General features: G+C 40.5%; 1 pseudogene; it reads right to left on the bottom strand.

Moving 5' to 3' along the window:
- Nucleotides 1–13,842: 13,842 nt before the first annotated feature.
- Nucleotides 13,843–18,078, bottom strand: part of LOC116502609 — a 46,297-nt pseudogene continuing 42,061 nt past the window's right edge.

The raw sequence follows: 18,078 nt of genomic DNA, 5'->3' as shown, positions 1-18,078 counted from the left end.
GGTATTCACAAAAAGATCCATACAGGAGAAAAGCCATTTAAATGCATGGAATGTGGAAAGACCTTTGCTCAGAATGGTCATCTTACTTCTCACAAAAGGATCCATGCGCTGGAGAAACTATATAGCAATGACAATTCCACTAAGACCTATCTACTAATGATAAATCTATGCTTTAAATTCTCCAAAGGGCTTAAGATTCCTAGTCACATTTGTTGAGGTGAATTTCCTACTCAATTCCTATGTAAAATTTTACCTCATTATGAGGTAACCTTTCTGGAATATCCATAGGTTTCAGCTTTTTCTCCATTTTGGAACTGGCTTTCTTTTTTCTTTTTCTTCAGAGTCTTTCTCCGGGCATCAAAGGTGGGTTACCTGGGGTGTTCATCAGAAGTTGTTGGAGGGGTCTCTGCCCTTTTTGCTCGCTGTGAGGCTGAGCAAATGATTTGAAAAGGGTTACTTGTCTGTATTGAATTAAAGAAATAAAAACAAATGCATAAAAATCATTTTTGTGATTGTGGCTTCCCTGGCTGTGTCCCACCTTCCTCCACTTAAGATCAGAGTTCGCAACAACCGCAAAACATAAGCTGGATTTCCCAGAGAGCCTCCGGGTCCTTCTCTTTTGACTGCCTGGCTGTTTATGACAGGATTTGGACCAGTGGTGGGTTTCCCATCTTTTTACTACTAGTTCGTGCATGCTAATGCACAATTCTTATGCGCAAAAGTTTCTGTGCATGCACAGAAGCATCCGGACAGATGGGTGGAGGCTCCTACCACTGCTACTACTGGTTTGACCAAGGCGAACAGGAGCAAAACATCTTTGATTTGGACCTTTTTTTAAAAAAAAAATTATTTGTTTTTAAACAAAGACAAACATAAAAATAAAAAAAAACATCTTCCATTACAAATTGTAGAAAGTGTGTCAGTTGGTTACAGCATCTTTTCCATAGTCACCACCTGCTTTTTATATCAAATTGCACATTTTAAATTCACCTATATTCATGTATATCACAATTATTATATCTCAACCTTAATTTTACTATAATTGTTTTACGTCCTTTTATATATAATATTCAAAATCTAGAATAGGATTATATAATAACATTCCATTAAATCATCCTAAAATCATCCAATCACAATACATCTTTATAGCAATAGCAATAGCAGTTAGACTTATATACCGCTTCATAGGGCTTTCAGCCCTCTCTAAGCGGTTTACAGAGAGTCAGCATATTGCCCCCAACAATCTGGGTCCTCATTTTACCCACCTCGGAAGGATGGAAGGCTGAGTCAACCCTGAGCCGGTGAGATTTGAACCGCTGACCTGCTGATCTAGCAGTAGCCTGCAGTGCTGCATTTAACCACTGCGCCACCTTGGCTCTTATTTATAACATATTCTAGATAAAGCTTTTAAACCTCTCATAATCTCCCTATATTGGGGTTTTTGGATCTTTTTGAGGCCTCCCCCAATCTCTGCCCAGACTACAGGGCGGCTGTTCCTGAGGGAAGCGAGTTCAAATCCTCCAGGGAGATTTTTCTCCATCTCCACAAAACAATTTCCTGGACAGGAAGGAGAGGAAGACGGGGAAAGTGCTGCCACTGGAGACCGCAAAGCTTTTCTATGGGCAGGGAGGTAGAGAGAGGGGCCTTTCCTCCTCCTTCCATGCCCATCATCATCCCTGCTCTTCCCTCAGATGCGCTCCTCTTTCCCGCGCTTTGCAGGGAAGCCTGTAAATTTACGCAGCACCCACTAGGGGGCGCCGTCTGCCAAGAGAAGGGAACATCAGGCGCTTCCCTATTGGCCCACAGGGGGACAAAAGTCACGGCTGCCTTTGCAGAGGAGGACGTGAAGGAAACGACTTCATAGAGCCTTGCCGCTCTAGGACGCCGCACTCGCTCTCCTTGACCCCTGAGTCTCCGCAGGAGGCGGAGAGTCTGCGGGAGAGTTTGGGGGGGGGGGATCCAGACGTGTCCCGGGTGAGTTGGGGGCTCTTCTCGGGCAAAGGGAGGCGGAGGAGAGAGAGACCCTCTCCCGGCCCTTTGCCGGTTTCAACCCCGGGTCCCATGCTCCCCAGCCGTCCTTTGCATGAAGGGGGAAGTCCCAGCAGGAGAGGAGAGAAGCCGGGCGAGGAGAAGGCAGGATTCGCACCCGGCTCCTCGAAGGCCCGACCCTGTCCCCGGAGGGGGAGAGAAGCGGGGCTGCCTCTCCAGCTGCCTCCTTCCCGGCCCTGCTCTGGGATGACCCCTTTGGGGCTCCGGGCAGGTTGGGTGAAGGTTGTTCAGTGGCTGAATTCTCCACTTTGTAATTCTTGGCATTTATTTTTCTTTCCATCTCAGCTACACAAATTCAAAGCCATTTCCAATGTTTTCAAGGCAAAAGTATCTCTTGGGCAAAGAGAGCAGAATAACCTGCGGTGGTCAGTCCTGCAAAAACAAAAAGCATCCTATGAATGCAAAGCGGTTGGAGATCCACAAGAAAAGATTCACTTGGAGTTGCCTTGCAGCCCAGAGAAAGGATGGAGACACAACTTTTAGCAACTGAAGCCGCTCCAAAAGGCCCTTGTGCTCTTCAGCCTGGGAGCTGTGGGGAGATCAGGAAAAAAAGCCGGCGGAAGTTCCTGGAGGAGGAAACCATCCTCCATTCAGAAGTTCAGCCCTGCAACTTCAGGACCATCCAATACCAGGAGGCTGAAGGTCCCCGAGGACTTTGCAGCCGACTCCACAACTTTTGCAGGCGATGGCTGAGACCAGATAAGCACACCAAAGCCCAGATGCTGGACCTGGTGGTTCTGGAGCAGCTCCTGGCTATCCTGCCCCCAGAGATGGAGAGCTGGGTGCGGGATTGTGGAGCAGAGACCAGCTCCCAGGCGGTGGCCCTGGCGGAAGGCTTCCTCCTGAGCCAGGCAGAGGAACAGGTCAAGTTGGAGGTGAGAGACCTTTGTCTCTGGAGTCTAGATGAGCTTTGAGGGAATAAAGAGTTTGAATTCGTCACCCGATCCCTTCCAGACTCCTCTGGCACGGAGGTGCTACATGGAGGTCTTTCACTAATTCTTGTTGGACACAGTTCCATTCATTCCACTCTCAGCTCCTTGAGGAATATTGGGCACTTTGAGGTTGTGTTCAGAGATCAAGTATCTACTTCATATTGTGTGATAAATTATTCTTCTTTTCTCCTTCCTTCTATTTCAAGTCCTTCACTGAAGGAAGGAGGAATCCATCAAATTCCCCTGAGGATCTGTTTTTCAGGGCGGTATCTGAGGAAGAGTCAAGTCAGGACACCTTGGGAGGTAACCGAAGGTCCTTCGCTCCCCAGAGAGATCCCAGCTATCTTACCTTGTCTATGCCTTCTCTTAAGAAGGATAGATCCTTCTATTTTGCTATTATATAACCAATTTTGTTGTATTTAAGTACAATGACAATAAAGATTATACTTATACTTATTAATCATGAATGTCTTCCTCACAGGGAAACATAGTATGAAGGTTTCCGGTCTTTATGGCGGAGCTGAATCAGTGGTTGAACCTACAAATGAAGTAAGTGGGGGATATAAACTAGATTTGTATTGTCTCTTGCCTTCAAGAAGTCAAACTGGTGTACCGTACACTCCATTCGTCTCTCCTTCCACTCCCACCCTTGTTCTGGCAGTGTTATTTGCCTGATTCCGAGCACCATGGAAAGGAGAATAGCAGGTTCAGGTTGCTTTCAGCAGGTTAGTTTCCTCTGAAGACTGTTGTTGGGACACAATGTTTTGTCATTTCTATCCCCAGATTCTGTTTAGTAAATGTTTTTTTATTATTATTATTTTAAACACTTAAACATAATAACAAAGACATAGATACAACATTTATACAACACACCGGCGCTTCATGTTCCTTCTAGTAGCAGTTTTGAATCGGTACCATTTTATATACAATATTTTCCCTCCTAATACACGTCCATTGGATTTCTCCATTTTTAACCCTCTTATTTCATTATCATTTACTTATCTATCCATTTTTGGGCTATACACATCAGGCAAACTTTGTGCTTCTTTTACTTGTGTAACATTTTTCCTTGGATTATAATGTTTATCTTTCTTAGGTTCTAATGTTAATCTTTGTTTCTTTCCTCCAACCACCTATACCATTTTCCCCATACTAAATAATATTCTGTCTTTCTTTTCTTGGATTTCTTTAGTTAACTTGTCCATCTCGGCGCAGTCTAGAATCTTTCTTATTATTTCATCTTCATTTGGTGTTATTCTTCCATCTCTGCGTGAATGCAATCCTAGACACTGTAATTATATGTAACATTAGATATAGGGTCTCTTTTTTATATTTAGTCATCGTTATACCTAAGAGGAACTGTTTTTTTTTAACTTGCTCTAGTAAACTTGCTCTGCTGGGTACTCTTCCTACTATTAGTTTACAAGACGTATTTTTTTTAAAAAATATCTTCAAGAAATAGGAATGAAGGAATAAACACAATTTTCTGTTCTCCTATCTCCCTTAAACCTTGGAATCTTATCAAGCTAATGATTTAAGTATTTAATTTAGCAAATAACTATTTAATTTAGCAAATAGTTGTGGTTTCGGAATTTGTGAACAATGGAACAGACACACCAAACCCTCCCTGGCCTTTTTTGTCGTTTCTTGTTCAGAAGGGCGTTGTATCCTTCGAGGAGGTGGCTGTGTATTTCTCTGAGGAGGAGTGGTCACAGCTGAGCTCTGACCAAAAAGAGCTGCATTGGGAAGTCATGGTGGAAAATCATAGGAACGTGGTCTCTCTCGGTAAGAGTTTGTTATTCCTAACTCTAGCGTTGAGGGTAAATAGAAGTATTTCTAGTTACTGAGGTTTTTTCTCTGCGGCTACGTGATTTTGGCAAGAGAAAATGAATAGCAAAAAGAAGGCAGTTTGGATAGAAAAAAAGAGGATTCGTTTCAAAATTGTTTTAGCTCTCACAGATCTCTGCTGAAATTAACTGACTAGTAAATATCAGACTATCTCTCAATCCCCTTCCAGGCTGTTTCCTCTGATAAAGTGAGAGCTATGTCTGGATGAGATTTGAATACATATGTATAATTGTAGAGAGATATTTTCTAGATATTTGCAATGCTTCTATAGTTGATTAGTATAGAAATTGTAATTTGTATACCATGTCATTGGAAGCATTGAAATGTGCAATGTATTGGAAGTTATTAAGAATTAAGATTTCCTACAGTTTAATGTTTTTCACCAGCGATTATTCTTTTCCTTTGAAGGTAATAATGGGCAGGAGAATCAAGATTCCTTTGAACTGCCCCAAGTGATCAGTGCTGAAAGTGGAATGGAGAAGTCTGCAATTCAAAATGAAGTAGAAAAACATGAAGGAAACCCGTTAATTAACTGGAATCGGGAAACCTCATCTTCTATTGATGCTTCGATGCAAGGTTTTCTTGCCCAGCAAGGGAAAATAAAGAAATATATTAGGAAAAGTGTGAAACTAATCAAAGCTAATTTTATGTCAAATGGTGGTCTTCTTTATCATAAAAAGATCCACAAAGGAAAAAAAAAATGCATGGAGAGTGGAAAGACCTTTGCTCACAGGAGTCAACTTACTAAACATAATGGGATCCATGCGGAGGAGAAGCCACATAATTGCAAGGACCATGGAAACTGGTTCAGAACAATATGTTCCCTGGTTCTCCATGAAATGATCCACACAAGGCAGAAGGTATTTAAATGTGTGCAATGCGGAAAGGGCTTTCAGAGGAACTGTGATCTTAAAATCCATAAAAGGATCCACACAGGGGAGAAGCCCTATAAATGCATGGAGTGTGGAAAGACCTTTTCTCAGACTGGTGGTCTTATTTCCCACAAAAGAATCCACACACGGGAGAAGCCATATAAATGCATGGAGTGTGGGAAATCCTTTGCTCAGAGGGATAAACTTGCAATCCATAAAAGGACCCACACAGGAGAAAAGCCATATAGTTGCAAAGAATGTGGTAAGTGGCTCAAAACAAAATATTCCCTTATACACCATGAAATGATCCACACAAGTCAGAAGGGATTTATATGTGTGCAATGTGGAAAGGGCTTTCGGAGGAATTGTGATCTTACAGTCCATAAAAGGATCCACACAGGGGAGAAGCCGTATAAATGTGCAGAGTGTGGAAAGACCTTTGCTCGGACTGGTGGTCTTATTTCCCATAAAAAGATCCACACAGGGGAGAAGCCCTATAAATGCATGGAGTGTGGAAAGAGCTTCAGTCGGAGTGATTGTCTTACTTCTCACAAAAGGATCCACACAGGGGAGAAGCCCTATAAATGCTTGGTGTGTGGAAAGAGCTTCAGTCGGAGGTATCATCTTACTTCTCATGAAAGGATTCACACAAGACATGCCATATAAATTTGTGGAATGTGCAAAGGGTTTGTAAGGTCTTGCCTCTCCAATCTTCCCAAGAAAGCAGGGCTCTTGAAACTGAAGTTATTCCAAGAGGAGCTTTTATTGAAAGGCTTGTGATAGCAAGAGGTCTTGGCGGGAATTAAACTTTCCTCTTAAAAACAGCCATTCAAAGCAGTGCAAACCACCACCACCACCACCCAACAGTACAGTGATGCAGGAAACAGAAACTTCATATAGAGATCTATCCAATCCTCCCTACTCCCACCACAATGCCAGAATCCCAATAGAAATATATGGGGCTTGACAGCGTTTCTTTAAAAATTGATCACTGATGTTACATAAAAGGACCCATACAATAGAAAAGCCTTATAAAAGCATGGCGTTTGGAAAAACCTTTACTCAGACCAGTCATCTTACTTCTCATACAAGGATCCACATGGGAGAAGGTATAAAAATGTATGGACTATGGAAAGGGCTCCAGTCATAATTGTTCCCTTACATATCATAAAGGAATCTATACAAAACAAATTATATGAGTAATTTGGAAAGAACTTCCAGAAAAGTAATGACCTAATTTTTCAATAAATGTATATTTGTGTGAGAATCCATACAGACTTTCTTGGTTAACTCTCTTGCATTTCCTGTATGTGTGTAATGATCTAGGGAAGGTTAAAAAAAGGGGGGGGGGATCAAACCCTCACAATATAGTTAGGATAAGCACTCCATGGAGGTGTGGGAGACATCTGGTTTGTGAGGCTTGCAATCAATGTTTTGCAAGCAGGTAGACATTATCTTCAGGAGGATTTGTGCCTCAGCTGTTCCTTTAGCAATGCCAATGGTGCACTTGTCACCATGGTACTTATCATGTCTCTCCAGTTTGCTGCCGGTTGTCTAACATCCCAGCCTTAGAGCCTTCTCATGCAAGTGGGTTTAGGATGAGGAGAAATGTGTCTGGTTTTTACTTCAAAGCTATGACACCCTTCCAGTTTGAGGATCTGTTAACTTATGAATAATTATTAGAGGGTTTTGTAGGCTTTGAATTAACTTCAGCCAAAATTATTCGTTTGCATGTTGCATTGGTTCCCGAGGCTGAAGATGAATGAAAATAAACCAATCCACAGATAGCTGAACAAACAGCAGTTTATTGAATATCAAGAATCAACAGCAAGAATCAACAGCAACTTTATTGAGCATCAGACAGGATTTTTATAGTTACTTAGTTTCTTAGTTCTCACCTACTTTACGTGTTATTCCATTATTGGTTAACAAGTCTCCAAGGCACAGTAATTGGTTAGTAATTACATCATTGGTGTTCATGAGAATGTGCATGTTCTCACACACTGAAAGAATCAAATGTTATACATTCAAATGAGTAAATGTTACAAGTTATACATTGTTTCATTCCGTGTCCTTGTTCATGCCTGGGAAACACTGCAAAAGCAAAGAATTGATGAGTTTTCAATCATGTGTAACCACAGTTCTAAGAATCATCCAGATGATGCATTGTAATAACCCCACAGTTGCGCTTTTGCCTGCTTGAAGTAACATCTTTTTTTTGAGAATTTTTTTTATTGTTTTAAACAAAAAAGAAAAAAGAAAAAAAACCATCTTTCGTTACATCTTGTTGAAAGCATATCGATTGGTTACAAATATATTCCATGCGTTTCTTCCACAGTTCTTACATATAGTTCATTCAAATCATGTACATTTTAAGTCAAGAAAGAAAAGTTATGTATTTTACTACCCCTGTACCATAATTCTCATTTGGTTACCATTGTTTAAACATGTTTTTATCTAGAATCATTTATATTAAAAGACACAACCACCTACTGGTGTTCATTTACAATTTCAATAGATCTCCAATACCATTACACCTTTATGACATGTTCTAAAATTAATTCGGTTAAGTAAGATATCTAAGCATTTCCCCCCCCCCCGCCATAACACACCTATATGTATCATTAAATATTGTCCATTAACATTTCATTGTTATATTTGTAGTTAACTAAAGGTTACTGATTATCTCACCTCTCCTCTCCAGGCCCTCACAATATTATAACTTTATAACCGTCTTTAAACAATGATTTATTAATAAGATTTATAGGACTTTTCCCTCAATCCCAAATTAGTTAATTACATGCTAAGAAAATAAACATTAGACATCTAAGACAATCTAAGAAATATTAACAATTACCCAGAATGTATATTAGCATTTCTATGGCCTGGTTATTTATCCTAACTAGAGTTATTACTTCTCTATTAGTATCATAGTAAATTTATGTTAATGGATAAACATTCAGTGGTAATTTAAAACAGTCTATAAGGTACTAAAATCTCTACTTAATAATAATCAAAATTAACTAGTTTTTTCCATCAATTTAGTATTTAGTATTTAGTATTTATTGAACATTTATAGGCCGCCCTTTTCCCTGAGGGGACTCAGGGCGGCTTACAATAATGAGGGAAGGGAGTGCAAGACAAGACATAAAAGAAAAACGTGAGTAAAAAAAAATTAACCATAAAACACAACATTCACTCAACATTCGGGCGGGGAGAGAGTAAAATCCTATCCCCAGGCCTGACGGGCTAGCCAGATCTTGAGGGCCGTGCGGAAGGCCTGGATGGTGGTGAGGGTGCGGATCTCCACGGGGAGATTGTTCCATAGCGTCGGAGCTGCAACTGAGAAGGCTCTCCTCCGCGTAGTCGCCAGTCGGCACTGACTGGCGGATGGAATTCGGAGGAGGCCTACCCTGTGCGATCTGATGGGACGCAGGGAGGTAATTGGCAGAAGGCGGTCTCTCAAATAGCCAGATTGGCATCATTAACCAGTATCTTTCCAGTAACAAAATGGTCTTTCATCTCTCGCCAGTTGTTGTGTCAATTCTATATCCAGAACCTTTCCAGGGTTTAACAGTTCTCTCCGCACATTGAAACTTAAACGATCTCTCATGTAGTTTTGTTGCCCTTGAGTTGTTATTAATGTAAGCTTAACTTTAGTTGTCAAGTTTGTTTCTGAATAGACTTGTCTTATTAACTCCATCTTTTTTGCTCTTTCTTTTTCTCCTACATCTTGGAGTTTGGGATGGAACACCAAATTATCAAAGTCACTTTTCCAGCTTCCCTTCTTTCCACTTTCATTCACGTTTACTCCATTTATAAGTTAATCTGAGTTCTTATCTTTGTTTTCTGTATTTTCATTCACTTCTTTAATTTCTGGGGCTATAACCCCATCATCTTTTTTTGTAATATCCCATAGTCAGTCCCATTTCTTGTCAAATCTCTCAAGTCCTTCTGAGATGCTTTGAAGTCCAGCCAAAATGTTTTGAATTAACAAGTTTTCTTCATCTATTGCTCCATTTTTTAGAATAAGGAAAAATATAGAGAAAGAGCAGGAAGAAAAATTTGGTACTATCTGCCACTCTAGCCTGTCACAGATTTTGAAGAATATATCTATTTTTATTTTAGACAAATGTTCTTTTATGGTTTTCAAAGAAGAAGGGTTCTAAAGTTTTTCTTTCCTTTTCCAATTCTTGTCAAAATATTTTCCACACACCAAACCCTTTTGTACAGTCAGTATAGTCAGATAAGAGTGAACAAAGAAAACATTGTTACAACAGCAAAGGAAAAAAAACTTCAGACTTGGCCTTCCAAGTGGCAGATTCGATTCTTTTAAAACCTCTTTCCTTAAGTATCTCCAATATAATATTACAACAAGCAGAAGAAATTTATTAAAGTAAAAAGAGTTTTAATTTAAGCCAAAAAGTTAAAGTAGTAAAGGGAAATAGGAAAAAAAAGATCCCTTCACCTCAAGTGGAAAAAATGGGAGCGTTGCAATCACTCAATCCACAACAGACTACAAGCAAGAGCAAAAAACTTTCTAAGGCAGTCCAATGGGGATTAAATACGCCGCTTTGTTCTTGCTTAATGGACTAATTAAACTTAAGAAAAGAGTTTCTTAGGGCAATCTTCTAAAAGAAAAGAAAAAAAAAAGCTCACCAGGTAGAAACACTACCATTCTCTCTTCCTGGAGCTGTCTCCAACTATGTCAGCTGGGTGGGGGGCTGCCTGTTTGCCGCCGGTTGGAAGCACTCCACTTCGGTCAATCAGGGACTTTGCGATGTCCCTGCGACAAGCAAGGTCTTGTCTTCCCACTCACCGTCTCTTTGGGATGGTTTAGGTCCTGCCAGACCATCCAGGGGCAGAAGTGTCATCGACGGATTCGAACAGCCGAATCCGCACAATGTATCGTTGCAACGTTGGCTCCTCCCACCATCGAAGTAACATCTCTTTATCACCTTTCTGCACTAGCTAGAAGAGTTAACCATAGTGATTGAGCACAATGTCTTAAGAAACCTCACAAAGTAGCTGTTCCTGAAATCAAGGAAGGTCAGCAGCGGTTAGAGGTCTTTGTTTATCATTAGCATAGTAAAAACACACCATGAGGTGGTAGTTATCAACCTACATGATAATGAGTTAGAATTAGTTAATGGCATATCACTTGGTAGCTACCAAGTAATTGGTTGCATTGTCCGTGTAACACTACAGTATTCCAAGTGTGGCCTTACCAGGACATTATAAAGTGGTATTAACACTTCATTTAATCTTGATTCTATCCCTCTGTTTATGCAGTCTAGAACTGTGTTGGCTTTTTTGGCAGCTGCTGCACACTGCTGGCTCATATTTAAATGGTTGTCCACTAGGACTCCAAGATCCCTCTCACAGTTACTACTATTGAGCAAGGTACCACCTATACTGTACCTCTGCATTTCAGAACCTGGCCAAGGGCACCTTTAAGATGTTTTATCATCTATTTATCTTTCTATCCATCCATCATCCATCCAAAGGCACCTTTATGATGTTTATCATCTATCATCTTTTTCATCTATTAGGTGCATGAATAAGCGCACCAGCGTGCCTAAGGTCCCTGTCCTTCTATCCCCATTTATTTGTAGCCATTTCCTGTGTTCTTATTCATGTTTATTCTTATTCCTGTTATCTTGTACATATGTGACAAACTAACTAAATAAATAAAATATCTACCTATCCATCCATTCATCTCTATTCATTTGTCTATTTATCTATCTAGTCTACATGTATTTATGTATCTGTCAGCCTCTGCTTTGCTGCTGCTTCGGCTGCCATTGAAACGGGGAGGGGGGGGCATGGTATTTGGGAAGGGAATCATTGTGTGCTGGAGGAAGATTCTAGACGCTGACCTGACCATCTCATTGTGCATGTGGAGAGAGGGAGTTTCCCGCCAAGGTTAACTGTCCAGCATTCCATCCTGGTGATGTTTTTTGAAGGTATCTCCCACCTGACAGTTGGGTGCATTATAATTGGACTACGGACTGGGGTGCCAAGGGGAGGGGATTGAATTATACATTATATTCTTTGCTTTCGCGCCTAATTAACCAGATTCAGCTTAGCTTCGCTACTATTCGTTTGTAATTAGTAAAAGTACACTTAATTTCAAACAAATGGAGTTGAGTGGTTTCTTTCCTGATTATTAAATGAAGTCAAACCTGATAGTATCTATATATCATCTACCTCTAACCATGTATTTGTTGATCTATGAGTATTTATGATCTGTCCTTATCTAGGTACTTGTCTGTTTTGTGTATCTATCGATCCTTCTAGCTATCATCTCTATCAATCTATCATCTGTCTATCATCTAATATCTCTATCCATATTTATCAACCAACATCTTCATTTCTTTGAATCGTTTCTGCCCAAGTTTCACATCTTGTGGGCTGAGCCTGTGCAGCATCACAAAGGAAAGTCTGGCCAAGGACACTTTTAAGATACAATACAATACAATAGCAGAGTTGGAAGGGACCTTGGAGGTCTTCTAGTCCAACCCCCTGCCTAGGCAGGAAACCCTATACCGTTTCAGACAAATGGCTATCCAACATCTTCTTAAAGACTTCCAGTGTTGGGGCATTCACAACTTCTGGAGGCAAGTTGTTCTACTGATTAATTGTTCTAACTGTCGGGAAATTTCTCCTCAGTTCTAAGTTGCTTCTCTCCTTGATTAGTTTCCACCCATTGCTTCTTGTCCTACCCTCAGGTGCTTTGGAGAATAGTTTGACTTCCTCTTCTTTGTGGCAACCCCTGAGATATTGGAACACTGCTATCATGTCTCCCCTACTCCTTCTTTCTATTAAACTAGACATACCCAGTTCCTGCAACTGTTCTTCATATTTTTTAGTTTTCATGTTTTATATGTTTTAGATGTTTATCATTATCTATCCATCCATCCATCCATCCATCCATCCATCCATCCAGGCACCTTTATGATGTTTATCATCTATCATCTTTATCATCTATTAGATGGATGAATAAGCGAACCAGCGTGCCTAAGGTCCCTCTCCTACTATCCCCATTTATTTGTACACATTTCCCGTGTTCTTATTCATGTTTATTCTTATTCCTGTTATCTTGTACATATGTGACAAACTAAATAAATAAATGAAATATCTATCCTATTCATCTCTATACATTTGTCTGTTTATCTAACTACTCTCTACATGCATTTATGTATCATCTATCTGTAGCCATGTATTAGTTGATCTATCAGTATTTATATATGCCTATCTAGGTATATGTCTGTCTTGTCTATCTATTGATTGATCTAGCTAACATCTCTAGTATCTATCATCTAATATCTCTATCCATATTTGACTACCAACATCTTCTGAGGTAAAATTTACCTCAGACTTCATTTCTTTGAATCATTTCTGCCCAAGGTGTCTTCTTTGTATCTTGTGTCCTGAGCCTATGCAGCATCACAAAGGAGAGCCTGGGAAAGGGCACCTTTAAGATGCTTATCGTCTATCTATCTATCTATCTATCTATATCTATCCATCCATCCCAGGGCAGCCCAAGTCGCTTCCACCCATTGTACCCAATGTAAACAGGAGTCATCGGGCCAGTGTGGCTTCGGCCCGGTCTACCTACTGCAAACAGGAGACATACCGCAGTTTGGGGAATGGTGTCAAGCTAGCCATGCCCACCCAGTGGCCACACCCTCCATCAGCCATGTCCAGTGAGTGGTTTCAAGCTGGCCATGCTCACCCAGTTCGCCAAAGCCAATCTTAATGTCAGCTGCGACTTTATTTAGTAATCAGGAAAGAAACCACTCAACTCCATTTGTTTGAAATCAAGTGTACTTTTACTAATTATAAATGAACAATAGCAAAACTAAGCTGAGTCTGGTTAATTAGGCGCGAAAGCGAATAATATCATGTATAATTCAATCCCCTCCCCTTGGCACCCCAGTCCATAGTCCAATTATAATGCACCCAACTGTCAGGTGGGAGATAACTTCAAATGTCATCACCAGGATGGAATGCTGGACAGTTAACCTTGGCGGGAAACTCCCTTCCTCCACATGCGCAGTAAGATGGGCAGGTCAGCGTCTAGAATCTTCCTCCAGCACATCAGGATTCCCCTCCCAAATACCATGCCCCCCCTCCCCGTTTCAATGGCAGCCGAAGCAGCAGCAAAGCAGAGGCTGACACTTAACCCCCAAGGTAAGCTGCAATAAACAAATTTAAGAAAAAGATTATCAATCTTCATCTACAAGTAGCATTGCTCATCTTCAAATGATAGTACCTTCAATAGTCTGGGGTTCATAAATAAAACGTGCTAATTGCTTTTTGTTTTCCTCAGTCATTTCATCTCTCAGGATACCACTTGTGAGGATTTGGGAACCTTTTTATTAACCTACCCTAGATCATTACACACATACAAGAAATACAAAAGAATTAACCAATAAAATCTATGCATTCTCACCCAAATATTTTAGGTCATTACTTTTCCGGAAGCTCTTTCCAAGTTACTCATACAGTTTCTGCTTTGTATAGATCCTTTTATGATATGTAAGGGAACTATTATGACTGGAGCCGTTTCCACACACCATACATTTCTATACCTTCTCCCATGTGGATCCTTGTATGGGAATTAAGATGAATGATCTGAGTAAAGGTTTTTCCAAACTCCATTCTTTTATAAGCCTTTTCTACTGTGAATCCTTTTATGTAACATCAATGATCAGTTTTTGAAGAAACCCTTTCCACATTCCACGAATTTATATGGCATATCCGTGTGAATCCTTTTATGAGAAGTGAGACGATCCCTCCGACTGAAGCTCTTTCCACATTCCATGCATTTATAGGGCCTCTCCCCTGTGTGGATCCATTTATGTGAAATAAGGCCACCGGTCTTGGCAAAGGTCTTTCCACACTCTGAGCATTTATATGGCTTCTCCCCTGTATGGATCCTTTGATGGATCACAAGATCACTCCTATGACCAAAGGTCTTTTTACACTCCATGCATTTATATGGCTTTTCCCCTGTGTGGATCATCTTATGGCGAAGAAGAACACTATTTCGAGTAAAGGTTTTTCCACACTCCATACATTTATATGTCTTTTCCGCTGTGTGGATCATTTCCGCTGTGTGGATCATCTTATGGCGAAGTAGATTACTTTTATGAGCAAAGGTCTTTCCACACTCAAAGCATTTAAATGGCTTCTCCCCTGTGTGGATCATCTTATGGCGAAGAAGATGACTATTTTGAGCAAAGGTCTTTCCACACTCCATGCATTTATAGGGACTCTCCCCTGTGTGGACCCATTTATGTGAAATAAGGCCACCAGTGTGAGCAAAGGTCTTTCCACACTCTGAGCATTTATATGGCTTCTCCCCTGTATGGATCCTTTGATGGATCACAAGATCCCTCCTACGAGCAAAGGTCTTTTTACACTCCATGCATTTATATGGCTTTTCCCCTGTGTGGATCATCTTATGGCGAAGAAGAACACTATTTCGAGTAAACGTTTTTCCACACTCCATACATTTATATGTCTTTTCCGCTGTGTGGATTATCTTATGGGAAATAAGATAATTATTTCGAGCAAAGGTCTTTCCACACTCCATGCATTTATATGGCTTCTCCCCTGTATGGATCCTTTGATGGATCACAAGATCACTCCTATGAGCAAAGGTCTTTTTACACTCCATGCATTTATATGGCTTTTCCCCTGTGTGGATCATCTTATGCCGAATAAGATTACCTCTTTGAGGAAAGGTTTTTCCACACTCCATGCATTTAAACGGTTTCTCCCCTGTGTGGATCAACTTATGGGAAATAAGACCTCCATTTCGAGCAAAGGTCTTTCCACATTCCATGCATTTAAATGGCCTTTTCCCTGTGTGGATCATATTATGGCATACAAGACTATCATTTCGAGTAAAGATCTTTCCACACACCATGCATTTATAAGGCTTCTTTTTTGTGTGAATCACTTTTTGAGATGTACGGAAGTTATTTCCAACAGAAAGAATGAATGTCCCATTATAATTTTCTCCATTGTATTTTCTTATAGCATCTTCTCCTTTTTGGGGGGTTAAATAGCATTCGTTTACATGTAATTTAGCTTTAATTAGCTTCACACTTTGCCCAATATATTTTTTCCTTATTTTCTCTTGCATCGGAGCATCAGTGGAAGATGAGCTTTCCTGATTCCAATTGTTTGGCTGGTTTCTTTCATGACTTTCTATTTGAATTCCAAAGTTCTCCGTTCCATCTTGAGCATTGATCACTTGGAACAGTTCACAGGAATCTTGATTCTCCTGCCCGTTATTACCTTCAAAGCAAAAGAGAAATGAAAATGATAAGAAGGTTAAATAAAAAGATCAAACTGTAGAAAGTCAATGAATTATCTTCTGAATTGTTCTGAAATTCCATTATGTTATATTTTGCATGATTACAGTGCTGTGATATGGACATGATTTTTATATTCATGAGTCATGAAAGGTTTGAAAATATCTAGAAAATATCTCTTTCCTTCCAATTATCTATATATATGCAAATCTCACTCAAAGTCAGTTTTGCGTTATGAAAAATCAGGGGAAACATCTAAAGAGGAATTAGGAGAAAACCTAGGATTTATTGGGGTGGGTTAAGGATATTTCACTGCCTAAAGTCTCATCGTCTCAGTGGGGTAGGGTGGGGGAATAAGAAGGGTGAACATTGCAGCACCTCTGCTGTCATTTATAAGTGTGAATGATGGCCATAGTCCTGCAACATTCGTAATTTCAGGGGCTGTATCTGAAATTGGGGGTGAGGGTAGGTCCTAACTTCAAATAGGCGCTAAGTGAACAGTCGTAACTCAAGAGATTACCTATACCAAAGGATGCTCTGAGTCAAACTGAATGAGGCCTTTGTTTTTGATATGGTTTGGCTAAATGCTCTTCCATGACCTGATAATGAAAGTGCTGTACTCACATAATTTTTGGAGGTTTCAGAGGAAGGTAATGGATAGGATAGGACAGGAAAGAACTGGGTAAGATATGGATAGAAGAATAGGAATAGAAAGAAACGACATGACAAGGCAAGACTAGGCTAGACTAGACTAGACTAGAATAATTTATAGGCCAAGTATGATTAGACAATATGCATTTGTCTTCAGTGCATAAGCTGTCAGTGTACATAAAACCTATAAGTAATAAATCGTGATCGTGATCAGTATAAAAATATTCATCATAAATCATAAGCTTTCTGTGTTGGCACAGAAAGAAGATTGTGAAGATAGAAATAGCAGCAATAGCAATAGCAGTAGACTTATATACCGCTGCATAGGGCTTTCAGCCCTCTCTAAGCGGTTTACAGAGAGTCAGCATATTGCCCCCAACAATCCGGGTCCTCATTTTACCCACCTCGGAAGGATGGAAGGCTGAGTCAACCCTGAGCCGGTGAGATTTGAACCGCTGAACTGCTGATCTAGCAGTAGCCTGCAGTGCTGCATTTAACCACTGCGCCACCTCGGCTCTTGGAGAGAGCACGCAGCTCTGAGGGGCCCTGTGCTTATTGTACAGGTATCTGATGTGGTTTTGCCAAGCTCCACCTGCTACTTCTTGTCTCCCAGAAAACGTATAATCCACTTACGAGTGTGGTCAGGCACAGCTAGCTGATTTAGTTTAATTAGAAGACTATCTGGAATGATGGTATTGAATGCTGAGCTGAAGTCTACAAAAAGGACCCTTCCATAGGTCGTTGGAGATTCAAAATGTTGTAGGATGTAGTGAGAGCCATATTAACAGCATCACTTGCCGATCTATTTGCTCAGTAGGCAAATTGCCAGGTCTCTAACAGCAGATCCGTAGTGGTTCTCAGGTGAGCCGGCACCAGCATTCCAAAGGTTTTCATAACTACGGATATAAGAGCAACCAGTCTGTAGTGATTCAGTTACTTGATGGAAGGTTTTTTTCGGCACTGGGATGATAGTAGAGCATTTGAACATCTCTAGTGATTTATTAAAGATGCGGGTGAAGATGGGCGCCAGTTGATCAGCACAAGCTATTAAGCAAGCAGGAGTTATCTTGTCTGGTCCTGGTGCTTTTCCTTGCTTTTTCCCGTGAAATAGATCTTTCATATCATTTTCTATAGTCACCAGGGGTGCAGGGCCCAAAGGGATGGACTCAGTTGTAGGAGGCTTGTCTGTTGTTGGTGTATCTGAGATGGGGATTGTGGAGATAGGTGAGAGTAGTTTGCTCTCAAACCTACAGAAAAACACATTTGGGTCATCTGCCAGTTGTCGATTTCCTTCAGCATGGAAAGGTTTGCTGTACCTCGTAATATTTTCAAGAGTTTTCCACATGTTTGCAGGTTCATTTGTTGAGAACGGATTCCTCAGATTTTCAGAGTAGC

This window comes from Thamnophis elegans, chromosome 2 (assembly GCF_009769535.1).
Source record: "Thamnophis elegans isolate rThaEle1 chromosome 2, rThaEle1.pri, whole genome shotgun sequence".
Classification (NCBI taxonomy): Eukaryota; Metazoa; Chordata; class Lepidosauria; order Squamata; family Colubridae; genus Thamnophis; species Thamnophis elegans.
This window is presented reverse-complemented; position numbering and strand designations above follow the sequence as displayed.